This window comes from Mustela lutreola, chromosome 15 (genome assembly GCF_030435805.1).
Source record: "Mustela lutreola isolate mMusLut2 chromosome 15, mMusLut2.pri, whole genome shotgun sequence".
NCBI lineage: Eukaryota > Metazoa > Chordata > Mammalia > Carnivora > Mustelidae > Mustela > Mustela lutreola.
In genome coordinates, this window is record NC_081304.1 from 14235856 (window position 1) to 14249234 (window position 13379).

Genomic DNA, 13379 nt, shown 5'->3' on the forward strand with positions numbered 1-13379 from the left:
TTTTCCAATGAATTCTTTGAAATAGATGGCCTTTGGACAATGTGTAGTCTCAGATAAATAGAATTTCTCTTCACATCAGAATATTGTGCATGGTAGACATTTCTCCAAAGAAAACATCCAAATGGCCAACAGACACATGAAAAAAGTGCTCAACATCACTCAGCATCAGGGAAATACAAATCAAAACCACAATGAGATACCACCTCACACCAGTCAGAATGGCTAAAATTAATAAGTCAGGAAATGACAGATGCTGGTGAGGATGCAGAGAAAGGGGAACCCTCCTACACTGTTGGTGGGAATGCAAGCTGGTGCAGCCACTCTGGAAAGCACTATGGAGATTCCTCTAAAAGTTGAAAATAGAGCTACCCTATGACCCAGCAAATGCACTGCTAGGTATTTACCCCAAAGATACAAATGTAGTGATCTGAAGGGGCATGTGCACCCCAGTGTTTATAACAGTGATGTCCAAGATAGCTAAACTATGGAAAGAGCCCAGATGTCCATCCACAGAATGGATAAAGAAGATGTGGTGTAATATACACAATGGAATATTGCTCAGCCATCAAAAAATGAAATCTTGACATTTGCAACGACATGGATGGAGCTAGAGGGTATTATGCTGAGTGAACTAAGTCAATCAGAGAAAGACAATTGTCCTATGATTTCACTCATATGTGGAATTTAAGAAACAAAAGAGAGGATCATAGGGGAAAGAGGAAAAAATAAAACAAGACAAAATCAGAGACGGAGACGAACCGTAAGAGACTCTTACTCATAGGAAACAAACTGAGGGTTGCTGGAGGGGCGGGGGATGGGAGGGATGGCGTAACTGGGTGATGGACATTGGGGAGGGCACTTGATGTAATGGGCACTGGGTGTTATATAAGACTGATGAATCACTGACCTCTACCTCTGAAACTAAGAATATGTTATATTTTTACCGAGTTTAAATTAAAAAAAATTTTTTTTAAGTTTTTTTTTTTTTTTTTAATTTATTTGACGGAGATCACAAGTAAGCAGAGAAGCAGGCAGAGAGAGAAGCAGAAGCAGGCTCCCCGCTGAGCAGAGCCCGATTCAGGGCTCTATTCCAGGACCCTGGGATCATGACCTGAGCCAAAGGCAGAGGTTTTAACCCACTGAGCCACCCAGGTGCCCCTAAACAAAAAAAAATTTTTTTTAAAGATTTTATTTATTTATTTGACAGAGAGAAATCACAAGTAGACGGAGAGGCAGGTAGAGAGAGAGGAAGGGCTGCTGAGCAGAGAGCCAGATGCAGGACTCGATCCCAGGACCCTGAGATCATGACCTGAGCCGAAGGCAGCGGCTTAACCCACTGAGCCACCCAGGCGCCCCCTAAACAAAAATTTTTAAAAAGAACATTGTTCATGGTGTTAAATCTTCAACCCTCAATAAGCAATAATAATTACAAAATTTTAAAACATTTCAGCCCTTATAACGATGTTTGTAGTTTTTCTAAATCTGGTATATCTATCATCTTATATTTCTAAATCACAAAAGTCATTTAATCTGTTAGTATAATATTTATCCTTCCATAGAACTTTACAAATATCATTTGGTAAAGTAACAGGATTCAACGCATTTGAGTAACTGTAGAATTCACTTATTTTCACTTCTGCCCCCAGACAGCAAATGTATTTTCACATAATAATTTTTTTTTAAAATACCACAATTTTCTTCTGGGAATCGATACTTTATTTTGTTTTGTACACACACACACAGGTGATGTGCCATGTTTTCTACATTTCTCTAGTATCTTCTACTTGTCTTTCATCAAATTAATCTTGTAAATCTAAAAGTAGTGTCTCAGTTAGAATATCACTGAGGATAGAGCTCCCAACAAGGTCTCATTTTCCAAAGACTTCACCATCTCCGTTAACCGTAATATGCAAGATTCTATAGTTCCCAAACTGTTTGTGCTGTAGGCACTACCAGCCTGCACAGGTCCAAAAACCTTCCAGTTTTCACCATCGTCATGCCCAAGTTTTGAGATACTTACTTAACTGTCTCTGAGGTTTATTTGATGAAAGGTGGTAAAAACAGAAATCCTTGGGCACACACATGAAGGTTTCAGCATGATTCACATCCTTAATGACATCACCCAGAAATGACTGAAGAGTTAGACACCCCCACACACACCTGCCCGAGGACCGGTTCCTAAGCCACAGAGCCTCATGTGAGTTTCATGAGTATATGACCTATGGGGGAGTGACAGAAGGAGAAGGGAAAGGGCTTGAGAAGTAGGGCTGGACAAGGGAAGGAACAAAGGAATGAGAGGGATTCAGCTGATGTACAGCAGATCTGGGATAACCAGGATGCCTAGCCCTACCTAGCGATGGGAGCTTGTCATGAGATGAAACCCCAACTCCCTCCTCCACTATATGCAATCACTGGGGAACACAGGTCCACCTTCAACCAAAAATTTACTTTAGCATGTGTTAAAAGCTTTATACTTCTTGGAAGAAATTTGAAGTGGCTTCTACCACACCAGCTAACGTCAGAATCCCTGCATCCAGAGCTGTGTCTTATAGACCTGGAATTTTCCCTCTGGATCTACAAGGGTGCAAAGAGAGGCACAGGGCATCCCTGCTCTTTTGCTGGCCATCACAAAAAACCGCAAATACTTATGTGCTCATCGATTGGAAACTAGTTATTTAAATTCAGGCACTTCTTATAATGGTTTTCTTTTGACATCTGGTTCTTTTATTAAATAGTTTTATTGAAATATACATATCATAAAATTAAAAGTATGCTAGTTAGGTGGTTTTTAGTATAACCACTAAGCTCTACAACAATCACCACAATATAACTTTAGAACAATTTTACTACCCTGAGAAGAATTCCCATACATGATGAGATTTTTTGGAGACTTTTTTTTAAAAAAATGAGGTAGTTTGGGGCGTCTGGGTGGCTCAGTCAGTTAAGCGTCTGTCATAATCTCAGGGTTCTGGAATCGAGCCCCACATTGGGCTCTCCACTCAGTGAGGGGTCTGCTTCTTCCTCTCCCTCTCCTTCTGTGGTCTCTCAAATAAATAAATAAATAAAAATATTTTTAAAAAATAAAAATGAGGTAGTGCGAGGGGCGCCTGGTGGTTCAGTTGGCTGAGTGTCCAATTCTTGATTTCAGCTCAAGTTATGATCTCGGGGTCAAGAGACTGAGCCCGACTCAGGCTCCATGCTCTGCATGCTCTGCATGGAGTCCGCTTCAGAGATTCTCTCTCCCTCTTCCTCTGCCCCTCCCCCCGCGCTCTCTAATTAATTAATTAATTAATTAAAAAATTTTTAAATAAGGTGGTTCTATATAAATGGAAATATATTCATGATGGGCAAAAGGTGCAAAAAAACACGTTGCAAAAATTTATAACAAATTATCCTATTTATTTACGATAGTATATACGAGCATACATTTCTCTATAAAGTTATGTTTATGTATTTATTCGATTTATTTGTATATGCATAGAGTGCTATATCTGGGAGTTTTATTTTATTTTATTTTACTTATTTTTTTAAGATTTTATTTATTTATTTGACAGAGATCACAAGTAGGCAGAGAGGCAGGTGGGGGGTGGGAGGAAGCTGGCTCCCTGTTGAGCAGAGAGCCTGATGTGGGGCTCGATCCTAGGACCCTGAGGTCATGACCTGAGCCGAAGGCAGAGGCTTTAACCCACTGAGCCACCCAGGTGCCCCTTATTTTATTTTTTTAAGATTTTATTCATTCATTTGACAAAGAGCACAAGCAGAAGGAGTGGCAGGCAGAGGGAGAGGGAGAAGCAGGCTCCCTGCTGAGCCTATGTGGGGCTCAATCCCAAGACCCTGGGATCATGACCTGAGCCAACGGCAGACACTTAACTGACTGAGCCATCCAGGTGCCCCTGGGAGTTTTATTTTAAATACGTTTTTCTAGGCTATTTTTAAAATTTTTTATTTAAGCGATCTCTGTACCTCATGGAGGGGAGCAGTGCTCAAAATCACTACCCAGAGACCAAGAGCCTCATGCTCCTCCAACTGAGCCAGCCAGGCGCCTCTGTATACTATTTTCATGCTACATATTTCATATAATTTTTTACATCAATGATATATTGTTAGTGGGAATAACAACCAAAAGTGAAATAAGCAACGGGGGTGTCCAAAGCTGATACAGAGATCCTTAGAAGCTGCTGGGAATAAATTTGAAAGCAAAAGAAACGATTTTGTAGCTAACCTAATATTTCACTAGATGGCGCCATTGTCAAATTTCTGTAGTTTCAAACGGGCGGGGGATAGACAGGTGGACTGCATTAACTGTTTCTGCCTGTAACCAATTGTTTTTATTACTGTTTGCTTTTCTTTTAAGTCATGGGGTGGGGGTGGGAGTGAGGGGACAAGTTAAATCTCCCTTCAGAAACACGCTACTATTTCAAGCCCCCGGGGTAAATGAAATGAATGCTTAGTAAAGGAATTTAGTCTTTAGAAGGAAAATACAGCCAAAGGCATGTAAAGACTGACAATAGGCAGCTAGCTAGTTACTCTCCCCCAGTCCTGTAAAAATTCACCACTCATACCCTATTATCAGAAATGCAAAATGCTGTTTGCTGCTTCAGAATTCTCCTTAATTCTGAGCAGGCTGGGTTTCCTACCTTTTCACCCATCAACAACCCCTCCAATTATTCTTATTTCTCAAATCTCACTATTGGGATAATTTTATCCAAAACAGCATTAACGAAGTCGTTAATGATTTTTCTATTTTCTATGTATGTGTGTATGGATTTGACTGATTAAAGTTCCTAATGGACAAGGAACAGCCTTGCTAAATTGATGTAATTCCAGCTAAAAGCAGAAGGAACTTGAACCGGTGGTAAGAACAAAGATCCTGGGGTCGGCCCCTGACGAGCCACGGCACCACCGGCGAGTTACTGTAGCTGCGCTGACATCGGACTGAACCACGGTGCATGAAAAAACACTTAGCGCAGCCCTGTAAAGGCCAGTTACTATCATCTGTTTCTTCGGCAAGAACCACCTCATCCACAGGCAGCCTCGGGATAACAAGAATGCCCACGAGAGCTTCCCTCCCCTACTGAAAATGCCTATCACCCTGTTTATATAGTTGGTGAACTAAGGAATGGGATTCTTGGGTTTCTCCGTGTACAAATTGCCTCTGCCCCACTGTTTGGGGGCAGTTTTTTGTGAAATCCTCTGGGACTGAGATGTTACCACGAAAGTAAAGAGTACAGAGTGGAATATTGAGAAGTCCTTTTCCTTCCAGAAGAGAATCAGTTCGCAGATCTCAGGTGAAGCTGAAAGAACAGATCATCAGAATTTGACAGCAGGTCAGAATTTGGTACTTGGATGGCTTGAAGCCAGATTTCCCAGAAGGTGGTTTTGTGTTTACCACAAGTGCGTTCTCCTAATTCTAAAAAGGTAATATTCTACCATTAATTACAAAATGCCATTCTATGAGCGAACTCCACAGATACAGGAAAGCTCATTTGATTGGAGGAGGTGAAAAAGTTTCTCTCCTATAGAAAGGTCAGAGGAGGAATTTTTCCCTTTGTTTTTGAATCCAGTGCTGATGATGTGTGAGTGTGTGTGTTGGCAGGTGGGCATAAACTGTGTGTGCCATTAAAAAAAAGCATTTATTTATTTATTTGAGAGAGAGAGAGAGAGAATAAGAGAGAGAAAGAGAGCATGAAGGGGGGGGGAGTCTGAGGGAGAAGAAGACTCCCTGCTGAGCAGGGAGCCTGATGCAGGATTTGATCTCAGGACTTCAGGATCATAACTTGAGCAGAAGGCAGTCATTTAACCAACTGAGCCATCCAGGCACGCTTATGTGTGCCATTCTTCTTCTTTTTTTTTTTTTTAAATAAACATTTTTATTTATTTGACAGAGAGAGATCAGAAGTAAGCAGAGAGGCAGGCAGAGAGAGGGAAGGAGGCTCCCCGATGAGCAGAGAGCCCGAGGTGGGGCTTGATCCCAGAACCCTGGAATCATGACCTGAGCTGAAGGCAGAGGCTTTAACCCACTGAGCCACCCAGGTGCCCCTAGGTGTGCCATCCTTAAGATGGTGCTCCTCCTTGGGGCACCTGGGTGACTCAGTGGGTTAAAGCCTCTGCCTTCAGCTCAGGTCATGATCCTGGGGTTCTGGGATCAAGCCCCACCTCGGGCTCTCTGCTCATCGGGGAGCCTGCTGCCTCCTCTCTCTCTCTCTCTCTCTCTCTCTGTCTCTCTGTCTGCCTCTCTGCCTACTTGTGATCTCTGTCTGTCAAATAAATAAAATCTAAAAAAAAAAAAAAAAAAAAAAGATGGTGCCTCCTTAGGAGCAGGGAAGTATGGACTTGTATTTGTAGCTCTCCCACCCCATAAGACTTGAACTGCAGGGCAGACATTAGCAACGTGTAGGATGGGGATGATTTTAGTGTTGGGAGTGCTCAGCAAACCGAGGACTGCTGCAAACTCCCGGGTTTGCATTGTGGTGTTTCCGACCTTGGGGTCTTGCTCTCCGCAAGCCCTGAGTCCCAACAAAACAAACCTATGGCAACGGTTTGAATTTGCACTGGTGACCTCTATGGGTGTCTCGGTTGCTGGTGGTTTTTATAATTGTATTTTGCCAGGAGCCAGTGTAGAAAGAGAGTGGAGAGAGTGTGCAGAAGGAAAAGCTTCATTTTTCTTTAAGCAATCATGGTATCTAGGCCCTGTGCTAAATTTTCAATGAAGTGTAATTTACATGCCATAAAATTCACCCACTAGAAATGTACACTTCAATGACTTTTAGTTAGGATTGCCAGATAAAATATGGGATGCCCCGTTAAATCTGAATTCCAGATAAACGACTTTTTTTTTTAAGTGTAAGTGTGTCCCATGCAATATTTGGGGCATATGTACACTAAAAAACATTATTTGTTACTTATCTGAAATTCAAATTTAAGGTCTTCATGGCTCTCATCAGAGACTCATTCATTCCCCTTGCCAAAATCAGACTGTTTTTCCGAAGGAAAATTCCAGGTTTTTTTGAAAGGTCATTTGTCTTGAGCCTCATTGTGCTGTGTTCTCTTACCTCTTACCTTTGCATATGCTATTCCCTCTGCTTGGAATGCTGTTCCCTGATTCTTTGGTCAGTGGACTCCCCAGTAGAGATGCGTGACCCCTCCTCCTCATTGGTTCAGACACTTGCTCTCTTGGCTCCCACAGAACTTACTACATACACCATATCATGTGGGCAATGCAGTGGTGGTAAGAAAAGGCTCTTCTAGGCCCAGACAAGCTGTGTGACCTTGGGGGACTGACTGATTTCTCTGAGCCTCCACTTCCTCATATCCAAGTTGGGGAGAATAACAGTGTATGCCTTATAGTGTTTGCAATAATTAAATATTAACACAAATAAAGTGCTTAGAAAATGCTGGCATACAATTAGTGCTCAGTAGATATTAGCTGTTACAGAATTAACTCTCTTAAAGCAGGGCCATCCTTCATGCTTGTCCTCAGATCAAGATGCTCAGCTCTGTGTGTCCAGCGAACTCTGAATTCACATGCGGAAGGCAGTTTTCCAGCTACCATTTATGCAGCAGCCGTGAAGGTTAGGCACCTTGACACGTCATGCCGTGACAGGGTCCAGGTGGACAAGAACCAGCATTTGGCCAGTGTAGCAGGCAGTATCCTTGAATAGCTCCCTTGGGTTGCCTGAGAGCCCTTCCCAACCCCCTGCCCTGTCCTGGCTAGGCCTGGGAAGTGTCTGCCTTCTCGGCGCTAGGCCTAGGCCGGGAGGCCCTCAGCCTTACCAGACCTGCATGATCCATTTAGTCTGTAAATGGTGACAGATTCCAGGAACACCTATACCTGTAACCCACAGGCTGCTCAGAGGACAAAAGACAAACCAAGCCCCCTGGTGGGCGGCCAGTCTCTCCTGTGGTTTCGCTTGAAAAATGAAACCACACTCTTCATGCAAATACTTAGATTTAAACTAAGTTGTGGAGCCGCTGAGTCCCTCCACTGAAAAACATCCTCCCTTAAGTCTATAGAGTCAGAATGCAGACCGCTGGTTGCCCGGGACTTGGGGGAGGGATCGGGGATTGACTGAAAATAGGCAAGAGGAAACTTTTGGGGTTCTGGAAGCCTCCTAAAACCAGATTATGATGGCAGTTGCACAACTCTCCCTATTAGAAAATAGAGCAAATATGTACATAAATATAAATATAAATACAGCTGAAATTCAGCAAAAAACCCAAACCAGGACAATCAGTTAAGTTGGCATTACAGCCAACTGTTTTAACTGGATAAGTTGTCTCTGGCCAGTCTCTCTCCCTCACCAGGCCTGTTCTTCTGCTGTAAAAAAAAGGCTGATTTTCACCGTTACTATCATGGTTTCGTGCGGGGCATGACAGAAGGTCGTTTACTGAGGAGCCTTCAAGATGGCGCCCAGCCACCCAGGGTGAGACCGCGCTGGGCCTGCTGGGTGGCCCACACACCCGTGCCCCTTACAGGCCTTTAAGAGCCCAATGCCCTTCCCCGGTGCTCTCAGGAGCAGAGGGTTTTCGGTGTGGATTTCCATCTGGCAGAGACCTCCTCTTGCTTCCTCTACCTGTGTGGTTCTGGAGGCTCAGCTTGGCAAGGCACCAGGCATCCAGCCAGCTCAGGAGCTGGGAACGTGTTTGCAGGGAACTGGGGGGAAGGAAAAAAATCCTCCTGCCGGTCTCTCCCTCATTGGCTTCCTCGTGATTTATCGCTATGGAAACTGAGCTCTTTTCCTCTTTGCTGGTGGCTGGTTGGGGGCGCACATTGTTGATGCCATGGCTCACAGTTCACAAGTTCCTTCCTCTTTCCTGTTGCAGAAATGCCCCAGAACAGCAGCTCACACCTGAAGAGCTGGATCTTGGGAAAAACAATCTCATTTGATTCCCCAGGGGGCGGGGGGTGTGGGGGGCCTTCTGGGTAAGTGGCAGCCAGAGAACCAGAGAACAATAAGGCCTCTGGGGCTGAACTGGGGCCCTGCTTTTCCCCTTCCTTTCTTTAGCTTTCCTAGCTAGGAAAGTTTTCAAAAATGGGTTTGCAGACAGTCGCAGGTAGCCTCATGTTAGGGGGCCTGAAAACTTCAACTCGACGTCCCTTTGTGTGTACAAAGCCTTCTGCAAGGGCAGGGCCCATCTGTTTGTGGAGACCCCCAAGGGAAGTTTGTGGCTGGGAGGATAAAGCTGCAGATGCAAAGGAGGGGAGATGAAAAGGGCCTGCGGTTGGCCTTCAAGGGGCAGGCACCCTCTGTCATCATCAGTCACTTCCCCATTCATGTGAGTTTCAAGGGTTGTCAGCTGGGCTCTGGTGACAGCTGGCTCACCTGGAGTTGGCCCAGCACTCAGGCTACTCTTGGGAAGCCTAGTGCCTGGGTCAGAGCACCTTGGGGCTGTCATCGCACATGCTGTGCCACATCCTGGATGTGAGGACCCAGGACACATGGTAAGTGGGGATCCCAGATACAGTGAAGGAAGCTCCTTTGGCCAGGAAGTCTTGAGACATGGCCAGGTTCAACGGGCCCCTCTCTGGCAGCACGGGTAAGTCATGGCCAACTTCAGGGACATCTGTAAGCCAGCCAAAGGGATGGCTCTTTGGCTTCATCCTATAGGGGAAGGGGGGCCCAAGGATACCTCATATTTTTCCATTTCCCTGTTCCAGAGAGCCAAAGGAGGATAATTTCCTGGTCATGAAATTATCTGGGAGGGAAATGTTCCACTTAGGAGCTGGGCATTTCCGTGCATCTCTACAATCATGTTCAAAACCCCTCCTTGACCTCTTTGAACATCCAAGATCTTTCTTAGGTCTCAAAATGTTTCTGTTCCCTTTACACCCAGGATGCCCCTTTATTCGGAGCATGTTTGCTCCTTGTCGCCCTGGGGAAGGATTTCCAAGTTGTTTCCAGGTTCTAAGTAGCAGTGTGAAAATTCATGTTTTATTTCTGTCAGTGGAATGGCCTGAACCTATAGATCCCAGGGGAGCTCCTGCGTCAGGGAGAAGCAGATGGTGACAGAGACACAGTCTTGCCAAACGCCTTCAGAGCAGCTCAGATCACCTCTTCCTCATGATACAAGAGAATGAGCCTCTTTGAGGAGGACATTCTGGTTCTCCTTGATTCACTCTGTGCCTGTGGGAGCAGCAGAAAGAGAGGATTTTCACATAACGTTCAGCTTGAAGGGTGTCACTCCCCATAAGACCTCAGGAGAATTGGAGGGTTTGAGGCCAAAGGGGCCACCAAATACTGTCATACTCCAACAACTGTATCACAGCGGTCAGCCAGAGCTTGAATCCTTCAGTGACAGGGACCTGGTCCATTAAAAAAATAAAAAAATAAATTATTTATTTATTTATTTAACAGAGAGAGAGAGAAGGAGAGCAAGCAGGGAGAGCAGCAGAGAGGGAGGGAGAAGCAGAAGCAGGCTCTCTGCTATACAGGGAGCCCGATATGGGGCCCCATCCTAGAACCTTGGGATCATGACCGGAGCCAAAGGTGGATGCTTAACAGACGGAGCCACCAGAACTCTAAAAACAAGAGATTTTGATTGACATAACAGTAGATTTACATGCATTTGTAACAAATGATAGAGAGAGATCCCTGCACACTTTGCCTGCTTTGCCTGGTTTCCCTCAGTGGTAACATTTTGCAAAAGTGTAGTCTAATGGAACAACCAGGACACTGGCATCAATACAAGTCATGATCTGTTTAATCCCCCTATTTCTACCTGGACTTTGTATCTGTACGTGTGCAGCTTTAACACCTCTGTGGGTCCGTGTATCTGCCGCCACAGTCCAGATAGAATTCTAGCACAACAGGGATCCGACCTACAAACCTTTCACAGTTATATCCGCTTCCTTCCCAGCCCCCATCTCCAATCTCTGGAAACCGCTACTCTGTCCTCTGTTTTTACAATATTGTTACTTTAAAGATGTTAGGGAAGAAGAATCATATTTGGAGGGATTAGCTTTTTTTGCTCAGCATATTTTCCTGGAGACTCATCCAATTAATTGCAAATAATTTGTTCTTTTTTTAAAATTTATTTATTTATTTTGGAGAAAGCAAGCAAGCAAGCAATAAATTTATTTATTTATTTTGGGGAGAGGGGAACAGAAAGAGAGAGAGAACCATCAAGCAGACTCCCCACCGAGCGTGGAGTTGGATACAAGGCTCCATCCCAGGACCCCGGGATCGTGACCTGAGCTAAAATCCAGAGTTGGCCGCTTACCCGATGGAACCATCCAGATGTCTGTAGTTTCTTCCTTTTTATTTTCTTCCTTTTTATTGCTGAAGAATATTCCATAGTATGGATGTACCACCATTTATCTAACCCTTTGCCCACTGAAGGACATCTGAACGGATTCCAGCTTTTTGGGGAGAGCTGGAATTACAAATAAAGCTGCTTCGAACGTCCACGTGCCAGTTTTTGTGTGAACCCATGCTTGTTATTTCTCTGGGCAACCGGTGACCTTTTAAACGGCTCTAATTAAAGCAGATCCTTGAGGTTCTTGAGGAATTCCTTTGGAAAGGCACATGCATCCTTATATTCTCCATATTAGAAATGCTTATCCGGGCTCCCAGCTTCGTCCTAAGTCACATGGATCTCACATCTGTCCAGAAGCACTGTTTCCTGTGCATATTCTCATACCCCAACTTGGCTGCCTTTTTAAAAAATTTGTATGTATCTATTTATTTTAATTTTATTTAATCAGGTAACGAAGCTACAAAGAAACAGGAAACATTAAGACAGTTGTATAGAACAAATTGAAGGATTACATCCTAGAATAACCTTGGTGAATAAATATGTCATACTCTGTTTTTCACCTTTTTCAGACTTTGACCCTGTTGGTCTCTGTTCAAAGCCAAAAATTTTCCTGTGGGCGAGGGCATTTCAAGAAACCCTGAAATGTTTTTCCTCTGGAGGTATTTGGCCTTGGAGTCAAGCCTCTGAGTTTCCAACAGGTTTTATCACTTAAACTGGCTGTGGGAGCTTGGGCAAGTGTACTAACCTCTCTGAGAGTCTCGTTTTTGTCCTGTAACATGAGGTTACTACCAGCCTCTGATTCACAGGATTCAACAAGATAGTAGGTGAGACTTGCTAAATGCTCCATACATTTTAGCAGAAACCCCTCTCCAAATTGTTTTTTTTTTTTAATTAATTAATTTATTTGACAGACAGAGATCACAAGTAGGCAGAGAGGCAGGCAGAGAGAGAGGGGGAAGCAGGCTTCCTGCTGAGCAGAGAGCTGGATGCGGGGCTCAATCCTAAGACTCTGAGATCATGACCTGAGTCGAAGGCAGAGGCTTTAACCCACTGAGCCACCCAGGTGACCCTCCAAATTGTTTTAAAGTAATACAGGGCTTCACTGAAGGTTCTTTGAAGGGGACTGTGAGGAGAGAATTATACCTCACATCTCAGGAAAAAAATCCAATATGGAGGCCTCTCCCTCAAAATCAAGTCCAGGAAAGCCCTCCCAATGTCAGCCAGTCAGTCCTGCTCACTCCCAGATGGGCCCTTTTCTTCCTCAATTCTGTGCATCTCATCCAGGAGCCCTTGTCATTCTGCCACACGCACCCCTCCCCCCCTGCCCTGCACCCCACTTCTAGGGAATGAAGACTGGGAACTCTTAGGCTATGTTTTGTTTTCCTTTTTGTTTTGGTTCCTGTCGTGCTTGCTATTCGAGTGGTCAGACGGATCTGCTCAGATTTCCACAACAGGGACACAATTCTTGCTCTCTGGCTGGTCATCCACGAGCTCCGTGAACAACATCACGGCCCTTCCTCGCATTGAGCCAGAACTGTGATCCCAGCCCACAAGCAACAGAGGCCTCTTAACGATTTGCTTGCGATGAAAACAGCTTTCTTTTTTCCTCTTCCTTTGTCCTTAACCATGGCAATCAGCAGGAACACTGCTCTGATCCACAGCGTTGGTTCTGACCAATATTTACCTTCTTAGTAGCTTATTTATCAGTAGGATGAAGAGATGTTCAGGGGCATTACTTCCCCCCCGAGAGAGAGGGGGGAGTGGCCTACGTGGCTGCCAGCACACACACTTGCCCCTTGCTAGAAGCTGTATTTGCTCAACATCGGCCCCAGGGGACAGCCGTCTAGAAACGTCTCCCTCTCTCTCAGCTGTCTTTTAAAAAACCTTCGTAAAACTTGTCCTCACTGTCTGGTTGCATGGTTCTAACTGGAATGTACCTCATTGCGATTTCTACCCAGAGGCAGAAAAAAAATCCAATTTCTCTTTCACTTAAAACAATGCGATTATTTAAAGATAATCATCAGATGCTTTCCAGATCTTCTTCCTTAATCTTAACATTCCCACTTCCTTCAAATGCTTCTCTCAGGATGGGTTGTGAAGCTCCTGCCTTAGCATTTTGGTCA